The sequence below is a fragment of the Typopeltis vanoorti genome, chromosome 5 (assembly GCF_054136105.1).
Source record: "Typopeltis vanoorti isolate ZY-2024b chromosome 5, IOZ_Tvanoo_1.0, whole genome shotgun sequence".
NCBI classification, from domain to species: domain Eukaryota; kingdom Metazoa; phylum Arthropoda; class Arachnida; order Uropygi; family Thelyphonidae; genus Typopeltis; species Typopeltis vanoorti.
Genome location: NC_143553.1, coordinates 171,453,723 through 171,475,932, shown reverse-complemented (window position 1 = coordinate 171,475,932; position 22,210 = coordinate 171,453,723). Strand labels below are relative to the sequence as shown.

General features: G+C 38.4%; 1 protein-coding gene across 2 annotated transcripts in view; it reads right to left on the bottom strand.

Annotated features, from left to right (window-relative positions):
• The window catches only part of LOC150107058 (uncharacterized), a 74,658-nt gene that overhangs the window by 33,205 nt on the left and 19,243 nt on the right, over positions 1–22,210 (bottom strand). The window contains exon 1 of one of the 2 annotated variants that reach the window (XM_090392927.1): positions 3,397–3,482. The exons of the other annotated variant lie outside the window; for it this stretch is intronic. The gene's annotated coding sequence lies outside the window, so the exon portion shown is untranslated. Of the gene's footprint in view, positions 1–3,396; positions 3,483–22,210 lie in introns of those variants that run through there. 2 annotated transcript variants of the gene reach the window in all.

Genomic DNA, 22,210 nt, shown 5'->3' with positions numbered 1-22,210 from the left:
CCTTGGTATCACCTCTGGGTCTGGCTCCCACTGATGAGACCTCAATAAGGGGTTGAAACCGATCTGGGTAGAGACCCTTCCCATAATGCATAGCATTATACATACCCGAAAGGATATGTGCTTTGCATTATGAGATACTAAGGCAAGTGATGTGAAGTTATAAGCTTCTATATATGAGTTGCCCCAGTCCTGAAAATAGTTCGGACGCAAATTTCTTTGCTTACACTTGCATAAAGGATTAAACCAAATACAGGTATCCTTGCTTAACGTAGGATTTGATTAATGCAGCGAAATTAATTGCAGCAATAGTTTCAATTAACGTGCCCTTAATCCTGCGGAGCTCGCAGCTGATCTGACAGATACATGCAAAATGTTTAATTTAATATAAATATTCTTACAGAATTCAGTGTATAGCTTGGAGGTCATGAGTAGCTGTGCATTCTTATGTTACGAGTGATATTCTGCACTGTTTTTTGCTGTCAGTTTGGTTTAGCACATGTTATGCAAAGGTTTGTGATATTTGACAGTAAATTGTATCTGAGAGATACTGCGACCTCCGATGTCAGTATAGTATGGTTTTTTTTTATTATTATTATTCTTTGTTCAATAATTTCTAGATTGTAACTGAAAATAAACCATAATGTATTACTGAAATAGAGAATCAAAGGCTTATTAATCACAGATGTCCTCTAGGAAATGTGCTTTACATTATGGAAAATACTAAGGAAAGTGATCTGGAGCTTACTCCACCTTTACTACGAGTTGCCCATAAGGTTGCTTATGCTTGCATCTGCCGAAACTTTTAGTTTCTATATATTCGGCACGAAACTCTTGCAGTTTCTATATTCGGCTATGAAATAATGTTGGATTCAATATCCACTTAATTTGTACCATCATGTATTATATTTATATTTTTTCTTTATGTTTTATTGCTTGTTTGCCAAGGTCTTGGAAAGTCATTTTGCTTGTTATCATAGAATTTATGCCAATAAGAAAAAAACTAAAACTGTTCAAATGACTCTTGATAACCTCTTTTGATAAAAAAATTGTAGTAAATAATGTAGGTACAAGTATTTATTAAACATTTACTTTGCATTTATTTTTTATCTTTCCTAAAAGAGTACCATATAAAACGAATTATTAATATAGTAATCGATCATGGACAAATTGTCATTTTTACCATTGATTATTAGATTTGATTAACGCAATTTTGATATATGTGGTAACATCGACGGATTAATTAACCGCATTAATCGAGGGATACCTGTACATAATTTCTTGGTATCTTTAATTTATACTGATGCATGGCATCTACATCTTACTGTCGATCCCCCTCCCAGCCTATAGCAGCAGCCAACAATGTATTTTGTTCCTATTTGTCTCTATCTCACACCAGACCGCCTCAAATGAACCACCTCCCTCAGAACTAATATCCTCTTTAACTTCTAATTTTGTTGGTTGTAATTCTGCAGCTATTATCAGCAATACCTCACCTCTTGTCCTGTTCCTCCTATCTCCCTGAAAATACAATATCTTTTACATTCTATACCTGTAAAAATATCATTTTCAGTCAACCAGGTCTCACTGATGCCTATAATATTTGGCCAAGTTGAGCTTACCAATGCCAAAAACTCCTCACCGTTACTCCCAACATTTCTTGCATTTGTATACATGCATTTCAACATCTCTTTGTACCCATAGTTACACTTATGTAATGTCATTACTAACCCATTCAAATTAGAAACCTGTGAAATCTCATTCGGCACTGCATAATCATTACTGTACACATGCTCATTTATTGCAGGGGTTGCCAGACATGTGCTTGATTTCATCTTCCCTAATATCTCTACTTTCCCTGGTTTTGAACTACCACACTCTCACTAAACACTTTCTCCAAACATCTAACTCAAAAACTATTTAAATGTAGTCCATCAGGTATATATACAAGTCCTTTCGTCCATCAAATTCACTCCATACATCAATAAACTGCACACTATTCCTTCTGCCAATCTTCTTATTGACTCATTGGCAATCACAGCCCTTCTTCTCAGTTCTGTCCTATCATACCGAGGCAGCAGATTCACAATCTTTACTTTCTTACTCTTTATTTTTGCTTCCACTAACAACACTTTCATATCTTCTGTCATTGCACATTTCTCACCTTTCAAATCATTTGTGCCAGCCAAAACAATTAACTTCTTCACTTCTTTCTTTTGGATACTTACAGCATTGTTAACAACAAGTAACATCACTATGACAGAATTTAAAGTGGAGATACTCTGGCAATGGTGAGGAAATATGAAGAAAGTCATCCATCAAGAAGATGATGAGAGATCAATGAGAAAATTGGCAATCCAATTCTAAAGAGTGACAGACCCAATGAAAGCCTCAAAGGGAGGTGGAAGGTTTTCCTCCCAGAAACTGTTTTTTTTTTTCATCCCACAAAACAGACAAACCAAATAGAAGAACACATGCAATTAACAGACATGACACAATACATGGCCTCATAATCTTTTGTTGCTTTGGCTATAATTCTGTAGGCTCCTCTAGGGATTAATAACTCAGCAAAGAGGCCCTTTTCCAGGTCCTCCCTCAATGAATCTGCTTTCTCTTTCTACACACTCACTACATGCCATGAGAAAACCCTGAAGTTTGCATGCTTCCTAAAACACACCCTTACTTGGTGTCAAGGATTGATCCCGAGTTCTTTACCCCCTCCCCACCATCAGCTGCAAAATCTCACTTGTGTTTCTATCACATCTCTTCTCTTCTGTCTATTACTCAAGCTTCAAATACCATATTCTGTTCTTCCTCACATGGACAATTCCATATACTGAGGATGAGTTGAGTTGAGACAGAGAACCAGAATAATGAATGTATGCTAGCAGAGCAGTGTGAGAAGGAAGTGCAATTTGTGAATGTATGGCATGTATTTCAGGGAAGAATGGAATTATACAGATATGATGGATTGCATTTGAATGGCTTTGGAGTGTGTGACTAGAGAAACTGTTGCTAGATAGAAGTGCAGCGTGTGACACAAGCAAGAGATCGGAAGTAAGAGATGAAGTGAAAGATCAGACGAGTTGTATTGAAAAGACAGAAGTGCTTGGCAATGGAAACAATAGTAGTGTAAGAGATGAAGAGAGAACGAGAATGCAAAAAGAACAGGAAAACAGGGGAACCCAGAAGGACAGGGCATAGGGAGAGTGGATGTTGACAGTAGTAGTGAATGTATGTATGGAGATATCACCATAGAAATGGAATAAATCAGAATGTGAGTGAGAAAGTTGAAACTGAGTGGAGAAAAAAAACAGTACTGAATAACTACAACGATATATGTTATGTAGTAAACAGGTTTATTAACAAATAAATATGTTTAAACATAATGATACGTACATCCACAACTATCAGTGGAATCTTGGTCAAATAAAGCATTAATGACGATAGATTACTTGCTAGAAATGGGCACCTTATCTTTCAAGACAGATTTTGTAGCGCATGCAAAGGTCCTCTGTCATCTTGGAGAACAAGGGTTGAGACATCGGCATCATGTAATTATATCCCTTAGTTTGTCGAGGTTTGAAAGCAGGTCATGGTGGAATACCCATTCCTTGAACATATGCGAAATGAAGACCATCTAGGTTGCTCCATCCTGGAATACCTGAGCACAAAATGGAATGCTTTTCACATGACACATCCTATGAAAATCCTGAAGAGAACCAACATATTCTCGATGTAGCATTCACTATTTGAGGTCACGGTTACACCACTCTCTTAAATGAAGTAGGACCCAATTGGGCCATGGTAGAAAACCACACACCATACCATGACCTTCTCACTGTGAAGAGGTTTTTCTTTTGGACAAATTCAGGTCTGGAGAAATCAGCGAAATTCGTTGCTGTTAAACACTGACCCGCCTAAATGAAGTACGAAAAGGCATCCAGCGACCCTCCATAGTGACTGCCTGAGTATCCTAAGTTTTACCTCTTCTCAGCGTTGACTATGTTTTGAAGACTGTGACACTTGCTCTAACACAAGTCCATGATTCTCATTTGTGTTAACAGTTTGAGGTCTCTCTGGATGCCCATGGCATTGCAGCAGAACACTCCCAGTATGTCAGAACTTCTCAATTAAGGTAGTGATGACACTATTGCTTGGGGCATACTTACAGAAATGATGAACAAGCTGCTCACAAACATGTCATAGGCTTGGACCATTTGCTCTACTACCAACTCTGTATAAACAAAAATAATGTTCAACAATAAATGTCTTTTCTTCCAGCATCAACACCATTGCTACAGCTGAATGTAATGGTGTAGACTCTATGCGTACTCTTCTATTAATGTGCATGCAGTTGAATGGCATATCTTATAGTGTACTAAAAGGGGTGTCAAAGTTCAGTACTGTTTTTTGCACCATACCATATGTGGTAAGCAGTGATAAAGGTGATTGGGTAAGGTCAGGCGTGGTAGAGAAATCACAACCAACAAATCGCTTGGATAGGACTGGTTATAGACTTAAAAGCAAACTGCTGTGTTTATTTAAAATCAGGAGTATCAGAAATAGGGGAGATGAGATAGCTTAAGTTTTTTTCGCTTCAAAATTTTTGGAATAAGTGAAACATGGTTGAACGAAGATGATATCCTAACTGGAATAGAAATGAAAGCATAAAGTGTTTTTTTTGTGAGGATAGAAAGGACAAGAAGGGAGGATGAGAGCTGCTGATGATAAGAGGGAATTATGTCCACTTAACATAGACATTTTTTAAAATTTTATTTTATTTATTTTTTATTTATTTATTATTCCATGGTATTATTACACCAGATCATAGAGGTCAAGTTCATGTATTTTCTACAGCACCTTTTCTGGGTTGTTATAGAGTTCACATTTGGAAATATTCATACAGTTTAGCAAATGCATTGGTGATGCTTCCTCGATGTTACAGATTTTGCAGGTGGGGAAGACTTTTATGCCATTGCTAAACTTGATTGGTCTTGTGTGGCCGGTCTTGAGGCGAGAGATCATGGTAGTGGCACTGCGATTAAACTTGGAGTTGATGGTAGCTCCTGGATTTTCTGCTGAGTGCCAGTGGTGAGTCCTGTCCTGAAGAACTGTTCTTTTTATGTTTCTTTTTGGGTGGTTTTAAAAAGATTGAAATCTGTGGTATCACTTGATGTTGCGGTCATTTTTGCTACTTCATCTGCAGTTTTGTTTCCCTTTAATCCCACATGGGATGGGATCCATTGGAAGATTATTTTGGAATCCTTATGTAGGAGGGCAAAGTCTGACTATCACCTCCTCGTAGTGCCCTCTGGATGATCTAACGACAGCAGCATTTCTTCTTTTTTCCCGTCATGGAGACAAATTTCAGTGATTATAACATATACATGAAATAGGGCAATGGTTATGAGGCAGTGTGGTGTGAGGTGGAGATTGACAGGAAGGCATATTTAGTTGAAGGTTGCTATACACCAGGAAATGTGGAGGGTGGTGATGAAGAAATGTATAAAGAATTTAGGTTAGTGAACAAAAGAAGGGTGATTATTATTGTTGATTTTAATTATGATTGGAATGAAGAGATTTGGGAATAGGAAAATGAATTTCTTGAGTTCTTGAAAGACAACTATCTCAGGTAACATGTAAAGGTGGGCACACGAGGATTGAGAGTTTTACTTCTGATCATTTCATCAGAGGATGTAATCGTGAGTGGGGGCACTTTCCTCCAGTTGGTGAGAGTGATCACCTGGGTTGTGGCTAGCCATGTGCAGACTTCTGTGAGTAAAGGATATATGTGGAAGTAAAAGGCTGGTGATTATGATAAGCATAAGAGATAGCTCTGAGTTATAGAATGAGGAGCTGAGCGGTAAGAAAATAAATGCTGATAGAGAACTGACAAGGATACGTATAACAACATCAATGTGTGAATGTATTCCACATTCAAAAGGTTGAATAAGGTAGGTATAAAATGGATGAATGAGTGCAGCATGACAGAAATTGGCAAATAAAAGGAAGAATGATTATGTTAAGATGATGTTAATGGATGGAAATGGTAGAATGGTAATTGCTGCAGAAGACACTGTTGAGATAGTAAGTGATATAAGAATGTTTCATCCTCAGGGTGAAATCATGAGAAACTCAGGTGTAGAGGACATTGGAGAGGATGCTTAATTACGAGTGAACAGAAGGTATATGAGGAAATAAATAAACTTGACGTCAATAAGGTGATAGGATTTGATTACATATCACCACGTGTCTTAAGGGAATGTTCTTGTGAATTGGCAGTAGCATTGGCATGCCTGTTTAAGAGTCTTGCAACAAACAGCACAGGTTTCAAGGGAGTGGAAAGAAGGTAAAATTGTTCCACTGCATAAAGGTGGTGATAAGGCTGTGGCTACAAATTATAGGTTAATCTGTATATCTGGAGTTGTGGTGAAGGTAATAGAGAGATTGGTGAGAACCATGATATAGAAATGGGTTGATAACAGCAGTCTGTTGCTATCAGCATGGGTTTGTTAAAGGGAGTCCATGTTTTATTAACTTATGTACTATAGCAAGGTGACAAATGTCTTGGACAAGGGAGATGGATATACAGTGGTATACTTAGATTTTGCAAAAGCTTTTGATAGACTGTTACATGATAGGCTGTTAAATAAACTTATATGGATAGGATTGGATTAGACTTGTGAGTTGGTTCAGTAACTGGCTGTGAGATGGATATCAGACAATTATATATGGAGATTCAGTAACCCGTAAGAGGAAGGTCACTAGTGGTGTACCACAGGGGTCAGTTTTGGGACCATTGTTGTTCAATTTGTATATTAATGATATTGGGATGGGTTTAACTGGTGATATGCAACTTTTTGCAAATAGTGCAAAACTGAAGGAAGCAATGCAGAGTCGAGCAGATGTTATGACCTTACAAGATGACTTAAATAGATTGCATGAATGAGCAGGTAAGTGGAACTATCAGTTCAATGTTGCAACATGTAAGATTTTGAATTTTGATCAGCAACGATCTGATGCAAAGCATACACTTGGTGGGGAAACTTTAGCCTCCCTACCGGTGGCGAGGTAGATGAAATAGTGAGACCCAATTGCACTTCTTATCCATGTTATTCAACGGGTGTTAGAATCGTATCCAAATTTAGCTGGACGTCTATAGATGTCATGGCCGGTTGGGGAGTTAAAGGAGTTAGAGGAAATGAGAGATATTGACCACCATCTATATTGTTTTGTTCTAATTTATGTTAGTAATTATGTGAGAGCATGTTGTTCTCTAGCTTAATATATCCCTTAAAGATTTCTAGCCAAATAGATAATAATAACAGGACTCTAGCTTGATGTAGTAAGTTTTTTTTGCCACCAGAGGTCAAACGGTTATCCAAATTACTGACTTTAGCATACAATGTAGATTGTAACGAAGCTTATTTCTTTGTATACACTCTAGATGATGACCTTAATATGAAGGTCAAGATGTCAAGTGATTATTTGACATTTGTTTATATTCAACTGAAGTTTTACTATATCATAGTAGTTGTTTTACTATATCATAGTAGTTTGACCCTTAAGGGGTGCTTAAGGGTCAAAGCTGTATAACTGAGAGGAGACCTCCACATAGCCTTTAAAGGAATGTGGAGAACCGACCAGGGCTTCTGACCTAATGACCAATCCTCACCTTCTCATGGTGCACCCTGTTGGGTATCTACTTGGATACTGAATGGACGAGGATGGGCTGGCAATTTGGGATTTAGCCGACCAAATTGTATTCTTATTGGTTAAACCAAAATATAGAATGATGGTACAACATGACAAAATTTCATGCTGGTTAGGGCGTTGCCCGGAAATGGAGCTAGCTGAGGAATTAGATAAGTACCAGATCGACATAATAGGGGTGATTGAAACAAAAAAGACAAAAACTGGTGAGATCTTTCTGAGCAATAAATACAAAATGTTATATTCAGGCAATAACAATCAAGGAAAAGAAGGAGTAGCCATAGTATTCAACACAAAATACGAGGCTAATCTTCTTCAATGGCAGTCAGTCTCAAGTAGAGTAATGTGGGCAAATATGAGAATGGGGAACTGGACAATGAGACTTATTTGTGCCTATGGTCCCACAGAAGGTTCTACTAAGGTAGAAGTGGAGGAATTTTTTGAGGCTTTAGAAAAAGCAACTGACACAATGAAAAATGAAAAGTTGGTCCTTGTTGGGGATCTAAATAGCAGAGTAGGAAATGATTGCGAGACATACAAAAATATTTTGGGAAAATTTGCAGAAAAGAGCAAAGCTAATAATAATGGCAAATATCTGCTTGGATTTCTGCTCAGAACATTGATGGTTATTACTAACACCATGTTCCAACATAAAAATATGCACAAATTCACATGGAGAGAAGAGGCTAGGAATAAGAAAAGTCTCATTGACTATGTTATTGTTGATAGTGATGTTTTCTCCCTGGTGCAGGACACCAGAGTGTACAGAGGATTTGAAATTGGAAGTGATCACTATTTAGTCTTGAGCAGGATAAAATTGAATTTCATATTGAAAAGAATAACATGTAAGAAAGTTTTAAAGCGAATAAAAGTTGAGCAGCTCTCAGATGTGAACTGTAGGCTAAAATACACAAAGATTATTGAAAAGAAAATGAAAGAGTTTGAGAACAGGAATCAAACCTTGGAGATTCAGTGGCAAACTCTGAAGAAAACATTGATTGATTCTGCCAGAGAGGCATGTGGTGAGGTTGTGTGCAAGGATAAAAAAATCAGAACTCCCTGGTTGACACAAGAAGTTAAAGAGGCAGTGAAGGAAAAGAAGAAAGCATATCAAAAGTTCCTAGTAAATAAGTCAGCTTTTACTCTTCAGAATACAGAGACAAATGTAAGAAAGCTAAACAGTGTGTAAAACTAGCTAAACAAAAGTCATGGGAGGACTTTGGCAAGAATATAGAAAATAAATATCAAGAAGGTGGCAAAATATTCTGGAGGTTGTTGAAGAAGCTTAGGAATGGAGGAAAGAGTGCTGTAAAAGGAATTAGAGATGATAAAGGTGACATGAAAACAGGAGAAAAATATATCCTTGAAGTATGGAGTAATTACTTTGAAAAATTACTGCTAAATGAAACAAGCAGTGATGACAGCACAGTGGTAAAAAACACTGACCAGGCATGCAGTCAGAAATACATATCCATACTAGAAGTAAAAAAAGCCATCAAAGGCTTGAAATGTGGAAAGGCAGCAGGAGTAGATGATATTCGACCAGAAATGCTGAAGTATGGTGGTATAAGAGTCTTACAGTGGCTGCACTGCATAGTTCAGAAAGCCTGGACAGAGGGGCGAATTCCCGATGACTGGAGTAGAGCTCTCATACTACCCATATATAAAAAGGGAAATAAAACTGCATGTGAGAATTACAGAGGTATTTCCCTACTGAGTGTTCCTGGCAAGATCTATGCAAGTATACTTGAGAAACGGTTGAGAAGAATTGTGGAAGAAAAGCTTGATACGCTGCAGTTATATGGTGTCAATGGGGCATTATATCAAGCAATACTTAGTCTTTATTTGAGTTGTAAGGCAGCAGTTAGAATTGAAGGAAGTACAGGAAGATGGTTTAATGTTAAATCTGGTGTGAGACAAGGATGTACATTATCCCCTCTGTTATTCATTATCTATATGGATCACATTATGAAGGAAAGTGGTATTAAACATGATATCAAAATTGGAGATGTTAATGTCAGCTCTTTGCTTTATGCAGATGATGTTATACTTCTAAATAAATCTGCTACAAGTCTGCAAGATTCTCTGACTAAATTGAATTGCTGTTGTAATAGATATGGTATGAAGGTCAGCAATAAAAAGACAAAGACAATGAAAATAGGCAGAATCATTGAAAATGTCAAATGTGTTGTGAACAGAGAACCTGTGGAACAAGTAAAACATTTCAGCTATTTAGGCACGATTTTTACTGAAGATGGTAAATTAAATATAGAAATAGACAACAGAATCAGCAAAGCTAGTATGGTGGGAAGTCAATTGAATAAATTCATATGGAATAAGAGAGAAATTAGTCGGAACACTAAATTAGCTGTGTACAAGACAGTGTTCAAACCAGTTTTAACTTATGGATCTGAGAGCTGGGTCAGAAGTAAAACACTTGACCAAAGACTAGAGACCACAGATATGAGAGTCCTGAGAAAGATTATAGGCGTGAACAGATGGCATCAATGGCAATATCATATTAAAAACTAGGATATTAGGAAAGAACTTGACATTGTCAGCATCCAGGAATGCGTCAGCAGAGCTAATCTCAGGTGGTATGGTCACTTAAACAGAATGGGCGAGGAAAGATTAACAAAACAAGTGTTCTCTGCCAGGTTGGCAGCAAAACGACCCAGAGGAAGACCAAGATATAGGTGGATTGATACGGTACAAAGTGCGTGAGACGATAGAAATATAAGATCTGATAATGTTGGAGTCTTGACAAGTAACAGACTGATTTGGAGGAAAATTGTAGATAGGAAATTAATAATGATGTAATTTTTTTTCATGTAGTACTATCATATCCTGTACACCCCTTGAGGGTACATGGCAGGAATTTGATGATGATGATGATGATGATGATGATGATGATGATGATAGTAGTTGTTTCCATATTTTTTTAATAATGAAAATTGTAAGTTGAAATTGTTGGGAAACACATCATGAGGAAAGCTGCTCCAGAGGACAGAGGTAGATGAAATAAATGAGAACAAGGAGAAGCAGGTTCAATGTGTTTGCAGTTGTACTGAAAAGGGATACTGGGCAGCTACTGCTCTTGTTTTAACAGGCCCCAACAATAAGTGGAGGAATGATGGTTGCCAATCCACTGAAGCAGTGACTGTGGAAGTACCTGTAGAAGAGATATAGAGCTGAAACAGTGCATCTATAAGATAGAAGTGAAGTGGGCTTGTGAAAGAAGGGTCATCTAATAGCTGAACTGCTCTCCTCTGGACAGAATCAAGAATTTTTAAGGAGATTTTAGGCACCACCCCAAATGTGTATACAGTATTCTAAGGATGGGTGGATTTTGGATTTATATAGGTTAGTAGCTAGGTAGTTGTAAAAAGTAGCTTCTTGAGCAGAAAAGAATGCCTAGTTGTTTAGAAGTTGAGGAAGCTAATGATGTAGTGTGCTCGTGGCAAGAGGTTGGAGGTAAATGTCCATCCAAGGAGAGTTCATCATGTCTGGTGATGTGTCTATTACTGAGGATGAGGAAAGTGAGCTGAAATCCTTTTTGAGAGAGAAAAGGCAAAATTGCATTTTGGCAGCATTGAAGTTGACTAGGTTATTCTTGTCCTGCTGTAGGATGGTATGGAGATTAGTGTTTAAGTAACTGATTGCAGATGATCTTGATGTAAGGGATGCCTAGGAACTACATGGTTTGTCAAAGGAGTAGGATGAGTCAAGAGTGCTATCGTTGGCAAAGCTATGGATAGAATTTGTAGTGATTGAGAGTAGGTCATTTGTGTATAAGAGAAAGAGGATAGGTGAGAGAAAAGAGCACTGAAGTACTCCTGCGTTGGTGGCAAAGCTCAAAGAGAGGGTGACATCCATGCAGTGAACAACCAGAAAGAAAGCTGGCTATCCAGTTACAGAGGGTGGCAGGTAGACTGAAGGAAGGTAGTTTGCAAAGCAGGCCTTGATGCTAAACAAAATCGAAAACCTTCAAAATGTCAAAGGCAACAGCACACATTTGACCCAACCTTACCATGGCCTGTGTTCAGTGGTGAGTAATGTAAGCTAAGATCAGCCATGGATCCGGATTGGCAGAATCCATACTGTTGGTCGCTGATTAACTGCAGGAGGTGAACTTCTAGGTAGTTAAGAAGTTGACCATTGATAACTTTCTCCATTATTTTGGAGAGAACTGAGATGATGGCAATTGGTCAGTAGGTTTTTGTCTCCCTTTTTTGGAATGGGCTGGATGTGTGTTAGTTTCCACAAGTATAGAAGATTGAAGAGACGATAGAGGACAGGTGTTAGTGCTGAAGAACAATGTTTGAGTACAATAGAACAGATGCCATCAGGTTCAGACAACTTTGTAGTGTTCAGGTTGTTTAATATTCTTCATATATCTTCCTGCTGAAAGGCCACAGGAGGCATGTGGTGCTCAGTTGCAGGTATAGAAGAAGGTGATTTGCCTTTGTCATCTATGCAGGAGTTAGAAGAAAAGATTGATGCTAGGTGGTCAGCTTTTTCTTTGGGTACTGTAACAATGGTGAGATCTGGATGGCTACTTAAGTTTTGGATTTAGTCTAAATCCTGCAAAATTAAGAAGACATATGGAGAGTGACCTACATTTGATAGGAAAAAGCAGTGAATATTTTAAGCATAAATATGAAGGACTCAAAAGTAAGAAAAAAATATTTTTCCCAATTTATGTTAAGTGGTAATGAAAAATCACTTGAAGCTTCCTCTCTCATTAGTAATCATATTGATAAAGAAGGGGGAAGGCATATACAGCTGGAATAAAATTAATAAACCCTTACACCAAAGATCTAATTACCTGTGAGAAATATGCCAAAGAAATTGATAGTATACCTGTCACTGATACGGTTGCTAGATGCATTAGAGATATGGCACTTTATTGTGAGGATGAATTAATATCTCATTTAAAATCTTCTTCCCATGGTTTCACAATGCAATCACAAGAATCTTTGGACGTTGCTGGTTTTGCTATTTTGACTGTTTTGATATGCTGTATTTTTTAAGTCTCTTAAGGATATAGCTAATGATGAAAACATTTTTGATTATATAAATATATATATATATATATGGAGAAACATGGAATATCTTGGAAATTATGTTTTCACATGTGTACTGATGGAGTTGAATCTTTATTGGGTGCAAAAATCTTATCAAGAATAAAAACAATAGCTCTACATATTCAACATTCTCACTGTTGTCTGCATCATCAAGCTCTCATTGTGAAATAAATTCCAGAGAAATAAGATGTTTTAGATGACATGAAAATCATTCATTTTATCAAATCCAGGGAGCTAAACTCAAGATTATTCTCATTACTCTGCAAGGAGCTTTATGAAAAAATTATATAAACTATTTTCCCTGGACTATAACAGCAACATCCCACTAAATATCCTAACCTGCCCACTCCTATCTTGCACCATGCTGTAATTTCCCTTCCAGTTATCTCTGAAACTACAATTCATCACTTATCATTTTCAACATATTTGCTGGTTTTGCTATTTTGACTGTTTTGATATGCTGTATTTTTTAAGTCTCTTAAGGATATAGCTAATGATGAAAACATTTTTGATTATATAAATATATATATATATATATATATGGAGAAACATGGAATATCTTGGAAATTATGTTTTCACATGTGTACTGATGGAGTTGAATCTTTATTGGGTGCAAAAATCTTATCAAGAATAAAAACAATAGCTCTACATATTCAACATTCTCACTGTTGTCTGCATCATCAAGCTCTCATTGTGAAATAAATTCCAGAGAAATAAGATGTTTTAGATGACATGAAAATCATTCATTTTATCAAATCCAGGGAGCTAAACTCAAGATTATTCTCATTACTCTGCAAGGAGCTTTATGAAAAAATTATATAAACTATTTTCCCTGGACTATAACAGCAACATCCCACTAAATATCCTAACCTGCCCACTCCTATCTTGCACCATGCTGTAATTTCCCTTCCAGTTATCTCTGAAACTACAATTCATCACTTATCATAAGTCATTATTATTATTATTATTATTATTATTATTATTACCCCAAGACCTCATGGAGTCAAAGACTCATCTGGGAGGCCCTTTTATCACACACATATCTCATCATACCGTGTCTTAAACACACTCAAACTCCTTGCAGACACCACACTCTCAGGCAAGGCATTCCAATCATTCACAACTCTGCATGAAAAAAACCTACCACTCACTCCCCCTATTCACATCCTCTTTATACAGTTTCCAGGGATGACCTCTGGTTCTTCCCTGATCTCCCACTATTCTCTGTAGAACTTCTCCACCACTGATCTTATAACAACTCCTTACCAACTTGTAGATCTCTACCATATCTCCCCTCTTCCTCCTCTAGGCCAGACGCTGCAAATTACATCTTCTCAATCTTTCCTCATACTCAACATTCCAGAGGTCAGAAACTACCTTAGTCGCCTTTGGACCCTTTCCAACATCTCTTCATTCCGTCTGAAAACCCGGTGACTAAATCTGGGCACAATAGGCCATGTGTCACCTAATCAAAGCCTTATACAATGAACGGAACAAGAATCTTCCTACTTTTACATGTCAGTGTCCTCCGCATCATTCCAAGAAGCCTTTGTGTTGTCTTCACAATTTTGGCGATGTGTCCCCTAAATTTTAGATCCTTATCCACTATCACTCCCAGATCTCTTATTTCCTCTACCTCCAACAATATATTCTCACCAAGCATAAATTCTGCATTCCATCATTGTTTTCCAAATTTTAAAACCTTACATTTTGCAACATTGAACTCACATCCCCATTTCTGTGCCCAATCACTCAATCTATTCAATCTTCCTGTAAGGCCACAACATCTTCACTACACTTCATGGTTCGTCCCAACTTTTGCATCATCTGCAAACAACTGAATATCTCCATCCAAATCTTCACCTATATTGTTAATATACAAGTTAAACAGTAATGGACCTAAAACAGACTCCTGAGGCCCTCCACTAGTAACTTTCTTTTCCTGGATATCTCTCCTCCCCCCCCCCATACACAACTTGTTGATACCTATCAGATAGCCAGTCTCCAATCCAATGCACTAATCTAATATCCAACCCCATCTGCTCTAGTCTCACTATCAACTTATCATGAGGTACTCTATCAAAAGCCTTTGCAAAATCCAAGTATATTACAGTGTATCCTTCTCCTCTGTCCAATGAAGCAGTCACTTTATTGTAATAAGTAAGTAGATTACTAAAACATGACCTCCCTTTAGCAAATCCATGCTGTCCATCAAAGATAATACCATTGTTGTCAACCCAACTCTGGATCCTAGTTCTCACAAGCTTCTCCAACAACTTAACCACAACACCTGACACACAGATAGGCCTATAGTTTGATGCTTGAGTTCGATCACCTCCTTTATGAAGTCACACATTCTTGCCCTCCTTCGACTCCTTAGGAACTTGACCAAGTGCAAGATTCATATTAAAAAAATATGTCAAGGCAGGTGTCAACTCCCTGGCACATTCCTTCAGAATAGGCGACGATATATTATCAAGTCCCGCAGCCTTATTAATATCTAGTTTACTCAAACTCCCCAAACACCTCTTGCTCACTTACAGTCAGTCTCTCCTCTCCATCATCAACTGCTTTCAATCTCTCCATGAAGTGCTCAATAAGTATCTCTACCAGACATTCTGCAACAGCTGTCTTTAAACCATTTTCTTCTATCAATGTCATCCTTCCATAATCATTCTTTCTTTTGCTGGCTACATATTGAAATAACTCCTTGGGATTCTTTTTGGCTTCATTAGCTAACTGCTGTTCATACCTCTCTTTAGCTACCCTCACCAACCAAGTCACCCTCCTTGCCTGGTCTTTGTAGACCTCATGAAATTGATTATTTCCACTTCTCTTATGCTGCCTCCACAATTCCCTTTTTCTCTGTATCGCATGCTTCTTAATCTCTTTATTCATCCATCTCACACCTACCTTATTTAACCTTCTCACCCTTGGAATACATTTAGACATTGCATCTACTAGATAGTTTTTGAAAATCCCCCATGCTGCATTGATCTCTTTTCCAGCTAACTCCTCATTCCACACACATTCCACAGCCTGTCTCCTGAGCTCTTCATAATCCCCCCTCCCCTTGTAGTTCCACATATACCCTTTTCTCACAGGGGTCCTCGCACTGCTGGCAACCACCCTCATGGTCACTCTCACCAATTGGTGGATGATTTGACACCTCATTTATAATTACATCCTCTGATGAGATGACCAAATCCAAGACCCTTAATCCTCGTGTGCCCTCTGTTACATACTATCTGAGGTAGTTATCTCTCAAAAACTCAAGAAACTCATTTTCTTTACTTCCAGTTGCTATTTCATCATTCCAGTCTATATTGCCATAATTAAAATCACCCATAATGATCACTCTTTTCTTATTTGCTTGGCTAATTTGACTATACATTTCACTATCACCACCATCCACATTACCCGGTCTATAACAACATCCCACCAAGTATTTGATTCCATTCACCTTAACATCCCACCAAGTATTTGATTCCACTCACACGATACTGCCTCAAAACCACTGGCACTATTTTCGTCTTGCATCTCTACCTTGTATGGACATAACTCTTTCTCTATCATCAACAGCACTCCCCCTCCCTTTTTACCCCTTCTATCCTCACGAAACACATCATACCCTTCCATCTCTATTCCTGTCGGGATGTCATCCTCTTCCAACCGTGTCTCACTTATTCCAACACTCTTTGGGTGAACAGACGCAATTAGTGCAACCATTTCATCTGCCTTGTTTCTTATACTTCTAGCATTGGTATACAAACACAACAGCTCATTTCTGGATCTACAGCTAGTTCCACTGATATCACTAACTCGATGTGACCTCTCTATGCTAGACTGGGGCCATTTCCCTTTCTGCTTCTTCATTTTAGAACTCTTTTCAATTCCAACTGTTTCCTCTTGATCCTTGGTCATCCCATTCCTTTCCTGCCTACACATGCTCTCACCTCCTCTTGGAGCATCCACCTTTCTCACGCTGTGTACCCCTGTCCATCCTGAGCCTCCCCGTTTCCGTGCTCCTCTTGCACACCCATTCTCTCATTTTCTATACTCATACCACTCACTTCCCCATTCATATCCACTTACTCTCCTGTCTTACTCTCCTGCTCTTCCACATCACTCCCCTCTCGATCTGATTCATTCTCTCTATTCACTCCTCTACTTGCCAGCAGTCTCTCCAAGCGACTCACCATAACCACTCAAATGCAGTCCATCGCTCCCATACAGCTCACTTCGTCCCTCAAACTCATTCCACACATTAACAAACTGTACTCCCACCTCCTCACACATTTCAGCCAGCATATCATTCATAATCCTTGCTCTACACCTCATTTCACCACAGTCATTCCAGTAGCCTGTTTATCCTCCCTATCCTGCTAAAATATGTTCAAGTCTTCTATGTAGAAAAGTTCTATCATGACATCATCTTCTGTGAACAACATTTTACTGATATGCAATAAACTTTAATAAATTCATAAATTCATTTCCTTTATTCCTGATATACCTGGTATTTTAAGTATTGGTATCATATACACAAGTAACTTAAACAGGTGTTATACAATGTGCCAAACTTTGATATACCTGGCTATTTATTTATTATCTTGATATTTATCATCCCTACTTCAATAACTAAAAGGATAAAATTATGAAGAAATATCAATCTTCTTAGTTTTAATTCTCATAAGCCTTAAGAGGATTGAATATTTCTCGTTAAACATAGAAAATATCTCTGCAAAGTAAGACAAAATGAATGCAAGCAATAAAATTTTGTTGTTTTTTTAAATTTTCAATATTTTTTATTTGATTATTTTTAAATCCAAAAATTCTGTTCTGGAAATGATGAAACATGGAATTTTTCAAGCCACTTCAGGCACATCCAAAAGAGGGATGTGGAATTTCAATTCATAACTTATTGGCTTAAAACTGGAGATGCTATTTATTCAGCAAAAAATCATAATCATGTAATAATAATAAATGGCCAATTAAAACAATGGCTGAAAAAAAATTGCTATTTTTGATTCTTTTGAACTATTAATTCACTGTGTGTAATAAACATGGGTTGGGTTGTGGTGAAATATGCCAAAGCAACTAAGGCTATGAAACAGTATATTATTATGACAGTAGAGCTGAGAAAGAGGGCTTAGATAGCAAATGACTCGATACATAGGTTATGCAGGAGGAGTGGTGTGGAGTTTGTGGATGTCTGGAGTGAGTTTGATGGGCGAAATGACTTATATAAGAAGGATGGTTTGCATCAGAATGGATTGGATTTGGTGTTTGGAGACTGGAAAAAGTGTTCTTGAATAAAGCGAAAGTAGATGTGCAGAATCAGGGAAACCAGAGCTCTTAGGGGGGGGGGGGGTTAAGCTGTTGAGTGGATATGCAGACATCAGTGAGACAGTTGAGTGTAATAATATGCTTAAGTTAGTACCACTGGTAACAAACCAGAATGGGATAGTTAATATAAAGCATGAGGATAGCAGTGGGTAAGAGGCTTTTGCACTTTATGCACACTAATGCCAGGAGCATTCAGAACAAGCAGGAGGAATTTTTAGCATTGGCTCATCCTGGCCAAAGGTTATTGGCATTAGCGAGACATGGCTAACAGAAGATGATATCACTAGTGTGTGGGAAATTGTGAAAGAATATTTGTTATCAGCAATGGTAAGTTGTATACCACGAGTGAAGAAGAGGACGCAATTTGGAGTAAAGTGGATGACAAACAATATTAAACAGGAATTGCATGCGAAAAAGAGGCTATGGAAGAGATATATAAGGAGACAGGTGAAGAGATGCATGAGGAATATAAGACACAGGCCAGAAGAGTGACTAGTGTGGTAAGGAAAGCGAAACTGGAATATGAGAGGAGATTGGCCCTAAGATCCAAAGAAAATCCTAGGGAATTTTTTAGCTATGTGGCCAGTAGGAGGAGAAATGACTGTGGAAGAATGATATTGTGGGATAAAAATGGGAATAGAGTGACTGATGCAGAGGACATAGTGGAATTGTTCAATGAACACTTTATTGGAGTATTTCATCCTAGAGGAGTCAGTTTTAATGCTAGAGGGATAGGCCTGGTTCGAGGTCTGGGGGTACAGGAGGAGAGTGTGTTTCAGATACTGAGTACTCTGGATGTCAGTAAAGCTGTGGGACTGGATGATATTTCACCACGAGTTTTGAGAGAATGTGCTAGGGAATTGTCAGTGCCTTTAACGTGGCTTTTCAATGAAAGTCTGGCTTTGGCAAAGGTGCCCAGGGAATGGAAGGAAGGTAAGATAGTGCCATTGCATAAGGGTGGTAACAGACTGGAAGTGTCTAATTATAGGCCAGTCTGTGTGTCATCAGTAGTTGTTAAGATCTTGGAGAAAGTAGTGAGGGACCTTATACAGCACTGGGCAGATGAGGGTAATGTTATCTGTGAGAATCAACATGGATTTGTGAGAGGACGCTCTTGTTTTAGCAATATGCTAGCCTTTTATAATAAAGTTACAAGAACATTAGATGAGGGAAAGGCATATACTGCAATTTTCTTAGACTTAGCAAAGGCATTTGACAGGGTGCCACATGATAAGCTGATATTTAAGTTGCAACATGGGTCTGGATGTCAGATTGGTCAACTGGATTCAGGAGTGGCTGTCTGATAGGTATCAGAGAGTTGTGTATGGTGGAGCAGTTTCAAGGAGGCAGAGGGTTACAAGTGGGGTCCCACAGGGCTCAGTACTAGGACCTATATTGTTTAATCTTTATATCAATGACATAGCTAGTGGATTGCAGGGGGATATTCAGTTGTTTGCTGATGATGCGAAGCTGGGAAGGATTATTAGTAATAGTGCAGATGTGGTAGCCCTGCAAGAGGATTTAAATAAGCTAGATAGATGGGCAAATGAATGGGGGTTTCAGTTTAATGCAGCAAAATGTAAGGTATTGAGGTTTGGGAAACATCGATGGGATGCTGCATAGTCTATGGGAGGAGTTATACTGGAGGAAGTAGAGGAGACAAGAGATCTGGGGTTGATGATTGATAGAAACCTGAAATTTAGGGGACATATTGCAAAGGTGGTGAAGGTAACACAGAGGATTGCTGCTATTATGAGAAGGACACTGACCCGCAGAGATAAGAGGGTTATCATTCCGTTGTATAAGTCTCTGATCAGACCACACTTGGACTATTGTTCTCAGATTTGGTCCCCAGGATTTGAAGGGGATAAATTAATTGTGGAAAGGATACAAAGACGGATGACAAAGATGGTTTCAGAACTGTACAAGGATAGTTATAAGGATCGGCTGAGAGAATGTGGACTGAAGAGTTTGGTGGATAGAAGAAGGAGAGGTGATATGATTGAGACTTTTAAACTGTCGAGAAGTGGTTACAGGGTTGACACTGGGAAGTTCTTTCGCTTGGTTGAACAGCGGGAAGGAGTGATGACAAGAGGCCATCCCTGGAAGTTACGAAAGGAAACTGTGAGCAAGAGGGTAAGGAGTGGTTTCTTGGTGTGGAGGGTGGTTAAGCCGTGGAATGCATTGCCTGATGGAGTGGTGGGAGCGAGAACGGTCAGTGAGTTTAAAGAGTGGTATGATAGACGTTGTGTTTCTCAGGTGGGGACCTCCCCTCGATGAATCTTGATAGACTTTATGTCTTAGGAAGGACCTCCCTCAATGAGTCTTTTGACTCCTTGGAGGCCTGAATAATAATAATATAGTTCATGGGATAGAATGTGAAAGGTATAGTGTGTTCAGGGAGGATAGAGAGAAAAGAATAGGGGAGGGGGGGGGGAGTGTTACTGATGATAGCCAATGGACTGCAACCAAAGAGAGTAGAAGCTCAGCTGCAGGCTAGTTAAAATAGCACATTTGAGGCTATCTGGTGTAAGATTGAAGCTAGCAGAACAAATATACAGTTGGATGTTGCTATAAACAAGGGGGGATAGAAAAGATGATGGAGATAGTATGCATCAGCAAATAGAGTCAAATGAGTGCAGTGCAGGAGAGATAATTATTATGGGGGATTTCAACTAAGGGAAAATAGATTGGAAGGAGGAGAGGAAAGGTGGGAGGAAGGAAATGGATTTTATGCAGTTACTAAGGGATACAAGTTAATCTTGTTAACCCTTAATAATTTAATCCTTTATACATACCTTACAGGTATGTATAATGCTATTATACACAGTGCCGCAATGAGGGCATGGCGAAAGAGGCACCCGCCAAGGGCTCAACTAGGTTTGGGGTGCAAAACATATAACATTTTTGGGTTGGGGGGGGGGGAGAGCGCAAGTTAGACACTTGCCACAGGCATTCATACCCTTATTACATCACTGATTATACATACCTGTAAGGATATGTGCTTTGCATTATAGGATACTAACGCAAGTGATGTGAAGTTATAAGCTTCTATATACCAGTTGCCCCAGTCTGAAAATAGTTAAGGTGCAAACTTGTTTGCCTTCACTTGGATAAAGGATTAAACCAAGTATATAATTTCTTGGTATCTTTAATTTATAGTATAACCAAGTGGAAAAATTCCAAATACAAGACAAGTTAAGGAGAAAATTATGTATGGAGACTCAATAATCAGGGGAGTACTTCAACGAAAGTATGACAAAATCGTGTTTTCTGAGACCAAAAATTCACAATATTGGCCATGGCATCTGGATACAAAAAGGTAAGTCGAAAGAAATGATTATCTTGGTTGGTACCAATGATCTGGGAGGCAAGAAGTATTCTATGAGGGAGGAGGTAAAGGGGTTGTTAGAAGAGGCAAAACTGAAGAGTGAAAAGGTGAAGATTGTAAGGCTCCTACCATGCTATGATAGAGGCAAACTGAGAACGAAGGCATTGATAACCAATGAGTCTATACAACTGTCAAAAGGAATGATGTAGAATTTGTGGTCTCTGTTTGATGGAAAGAAGCATTTGTATAATGTGGATTTGTACAATTTGTACAAATCTCTCTCCAGACACCTAACACCAAATCTGAATGATTTGATGTTAGGTGTCTGGAGAGAGAGAGATTTGTTCACCAACATGCTGACGTGCAAATTCAGGGAAACTTAAGCAATTAGGGTGGAAGCAAATGAGTTTGTGTGAAAGCACCCATCAAGCGAATAAGTGTGAGAATGACCAAATGAGGAATCTAGTCTCTCAAGCAAAAATATTGAATGGGGTAGTCAATTCAGAATATAAAAGTGGGTGGGGGAATAAAGGGATGTTGCAGTTTCTATATACTAATGCCAGAAGTATCAGGAACAAGAGGGGGAAGGAGTTTCTGGCATTGGTTTTTAATGCAACCTCGCTAAAGGTTATAGACATTAGTGAGACTTGACTAACAGCAGATAATGTAGTTACAGAAATTGAATGGGAAGGGTTTAGTATTTTCAGGGAAGACAGAGAAGATAGGAGGGGGG